At 36.0% G+C, this 4,153-nt stretch overlaps 1 pseudogene; it reads right to left on the bottom strand.

Moving 5' to 3' along the window:
* Positions 1-487: 487 nt before the first annotated feature.
* Positions 488-3,936, bottom strand: LOC121223201 (ribulose bisphosphate carboxylase large chain-like; annotated as a pseudogene).
* Positions 3,937-4,153: the final 217 nt, after the last annotated feature.

Below are 4,153 nucleotides of genomic sequence, written 5' to 3'. Positions count from 1 at the left end.
AATTAGAAATAACAATTTCCTCGTGTAAAATTCGCATTGAAGAAATTGAAAAAGTAAAATTTTCTCCTATCAAGAACCTTTTTCATAAAATCTTGTCTACTAGTACTAATACAATACAATAAGTTTCTATTCCAACACAGAGCCAAAAGGACAACATATAGGATGGGTAGAAGAAGTTGTGATGCTTGGCTTGATCCATGATCCGAAACCATGGTATATAAGATAGAAAAGAATACACCAATCTTAAGGATCCATACATAGGATTAATTATGGACCTAGGAGAAATTTTGAGTTGTATTTAGTCTTTTATTTTTGTATTTAAGATCTTGTATATCTAGATAAAAATATATCTATAAAAAATATAGACAATAGAATCGGCTCAATCCTTTTAGTAAAAGATTGGGCCGAGTTTAATTGCAATTCTAAAAAATCAACAGTAATTACTGGATTACAAAGTACCCATTGCTTTGAATTCAAATTTGATTTATCAAGCTAGTTTATCTAATTTATCCACTGCGTCGAATTCAAATTTGATTGCCTTCCATACTTCACAAGTAGCAGCTAGTTCAGGACTCCATTTGCTAGCCTCATAGATAATTTCATTACCCTCACGAGCAAGGTCACGTCCCTCATTACGAGCTTGTACACATGCTTCTAAAGCTACTCAAATAGCTACGGCACCCGGTGCATTTCTCCAAAGGTGTTCTAAAGTTCCTCCACCGAATTGTAGTACGAAATCATCTCCAAAGATCTCGATCAAAGTAGGCATATACCAAACGTGAATAGCCCCCAAAGCTACGAGCAGAACACCTGACATAGAAACCAAATCTTGGGTGAAATAAATACCACGGCTTCGATCTTTTTCAATAAAATCATTACGTAGTAAATCAACAAAGCCCAAAGTTATGTCCCTTTCTCCTTCAAGTTTATCTACTATTGTACCAGCTTGAAGATGGTCTCCAGCAAACATATGTAAAGCTTTAGCTAGTACACAAAAGTACATACCATGATTCTTCTGTCTATCAATAATTAGGTGTATTGCACGATGGATGTGAAGAAGTAGACCATTATCTCGGCAATAATGAGCCAAGCTAGTATTTGCAGTGAACCCACCTGTTATGCATTATGATAGGAACTCCCAATTCTCTGGCACACACGACCCTTTTGATCATTTCTTCACATGTACCTACAGTAGCATTCAAGTAATGCCCTCTGATTTCACCTGTTTTAGCCTTTGATTTATAAATTGCTTTGGCACAAAATAAGAAACAATCTCTCCAGCGCATAAATGGTTGGGAGTTCACATCATCTTTGGTAAAATCAAGCCTGCCACGTAGACATTTATAGACTGCTCTATCGTAGTTCTTAGCGGATAACCCCAATTTTGGTTCAATAGTACATTCTAATAAGGGCAACCATACTTGTTCAATTTATCTCTTTCAACCTGGATGCCATGTGGTGGGTCTTGGAAAGTTTTAATATAAGTAGTAGGGATTCACAGATCCTCTAGACGTAGAGTATGCAGGGCTTTGAACCCAAATATATTACCCATAATGGAAGTAAACATGTTAGTAACAAAACCTTCTTCAAAAAGGTCTAAAGGGTAGCTACATAACATACATATTGATCTTCTTCTCTAGGAACAGGCTCAATGTGATAGCATCGCCCTTTGGAACGATCAAGGCTATTAAGCCCATCGATCTACACAGTTGTCCATGTACCAGTAGAAGATTTAGCAGCTATTGTGGCCCCTGCTTCCTTAGGCGGATCTCTAAGTTGAGGAGTTACTCGGAAGGTTGCCAAGATATTACTATCTTTGACTTCTTATTCAAGAGTATAATAAGTCAATTCCATACATAATATGGATGGTGTTTCCTATAATGATAGACAAATGAAAGACTCTCACAAAATTTTTATTTATCCACTTCCTATTTTGAAAATAGGTTGGTTGAACATAAAATTTCCTTCGTTGAATAAGGAAACAATCCAATTGCATGCACTTGAATTGGATGAGACCAACGAAATCGAGCGTTAACCCTTATTTTTTATTGAATCAGCCGATCAACCTCCTATAGAAGATTTATTTCGTATTAGATAATTTTGGAAAAAAATTTGACATATTTCACTTTATTATGAAAATAAATCCTACTACTTTTGTTCCTAGAGTTTTCGCGCTTGAAAAAGAAAATATGGATATATTTAGAGCACCCTAGTAGTTAAAGGTCGAGATACCACTAGTCAACAAATTAATGTAACTTGTGAGGTACAGTAATTATTAGGAAATAATCGAGTTACAGCTGTAGCTATGAGCGCTTGTTAAGTTCAATTTTTAGCTTAACTTATTCCACTAATAACCTAAATTATTGACGAATTCTTGATCAATTAGTTTCAATTAGCTCAATTTGCATTAAGAATATACTACTCTTTGTTAATTTATTCCTGCTCCAATCCGATGATTTAATGGTATTTTAAGACATGTTGCAAGGTAGGTACATTGGGGCGATTCGAATGAACCCAAAGGTGAAATTCACTTCCCACGGATAGAGTTGATGGAAAGGGCTGGGGGAATGTTGAATTCTTTAAAGTCAGCGAAGTCAAAATACAAATTTGAAGTAATTAATTCGACCGCAAAAGACCTTGACAGCAAAAGCAAGATTCGGTCCAACTTGAAGGTGCAATAGACCAACATTGCGCAACCAGCCAACAAGGGAATCAAATTTCAATTCGAATTCCCCTCTTTCCAGCTATGATCGATTGTAGGTTACAATGAACAAACCAACTCAGCCTTAAGAAGTTAAGTTGGAGTGAAGTCTAATTGGTTTGAGCTAACCTTATGCGATAGGCGAACAAAAAATCAAAGGGGAGATCAGTTTTTATTTTCTACTTTTAGAGGCTGAGTTTTATTGCATTTAAGGTGAGTAGACGAACCAGCAACTTTAGGAGAAGAAATTGAAAAAGAAGAACGAGGGACTCAGGAAAAACACCGTCTCCAATCAACCTAGTAGGTGCAAATCAAGGAGCTAGAACCGGTTTTAGAGTCCAGCAACTTCAGGAGGAGGGAAGTACGATGACCCTACCAGGGTTGTTAAGCAAGATTGATTTTAAACTCGAGTTGGTTTTAATTAACTCTTATTCAGCCATGAGTAGCTAAAGTCCCTTTGCTTAGTTAGGCACAATTGAAGCCGAACACAAGTTAAAGTAAAGACTCATTTTATTTGAAATTAAAACTCGGTAATTTGTAGTTGATTATTTTTCTCAAAGGGGTTTATTTTCTAAGTCAAATTAGATTGATCACTGAATTAATTTAGGAATTCTCCTATCATCATCTAAGTAAATTTAAGAAATCGTATTTCCTGAGTGGACTTAGAATCGGTGAACACTATTAAACAGCTATTGGTTTAATTTAATGGGAGCCGCTGGAGGTTTCCTATGGTTAATGCAAGGTGAAGCCTCTCTAGCACCTTACACGTCTTTAATCGATTAAACCAAGGGGGATTAAAGATAATTTTCAATTAAGAACATTTCATAATTGAATTAAAATTGGAAGAGGTAAGGAGTCACTTCGTAAGGGATTTTTCAGCCTCGCAATCGAGTAGATTTCCTAGGATAAGTTGAGTCTCAGTTACTTGTGTTTGGTGGATTAGTCGATAACTAAGCATCCTTTTCCATTTGATTCTTGAATATAATTATTTTCATCTCAAACTACTTTCTTTCATTTTTAGAAGCAGCATTCATATAAAACCCCCCACACGTGTGTGTGTGTGTGTGTGAATTTATTTAATTCTCTTCAAATAGATTTAATATGAGCTTCCTCGTGGGATCAATACCCCATTTACCCTATATTACTAGTTAATATTGGTTGAATAGTGAATTTAATTCGGTTGATGTAATGACTTCTCACCAAATTTTGGCGTCGTTGTCGGGGAATTGCGACATTGTTAAATCTATTTGATTTTTAGAATTTATTTTGTTTTCTTATTTTTGATTTGCAGCTAGATTCATTCCTTCAATTTATGTTAATAAGGAGCAGACGTGGAACATCGAAGTCCACCACTAGAACCACCGATCAGCAAGCCGAATCTTGCAACCCCTAAGCCGAGCCTAACGATTTAGAAGACATCGACATGGCCAACCAGACCTTGAAGCAATTGGC

Source organism: Gossypium hirsutum, chromosome D11 (assembly GCF_007990345.1).
Source record: "Gossypium hirsutum isolate 1008001.06 chromosome D11, Gossypium_hirsutum_v2.1, whole genome shotgun sequence".
Lineage (NCBI taxonomy): Eukaryota > Viridiplantae > Streptophyta > Magnoliopsida > Malvales > Malvaceae > Gossypium > Gossypium hirsutum.
Note: the sequence above shows the minus strand (reverse complement) of the source record. Positions and strands in the feature narration are given on the sequence as shown.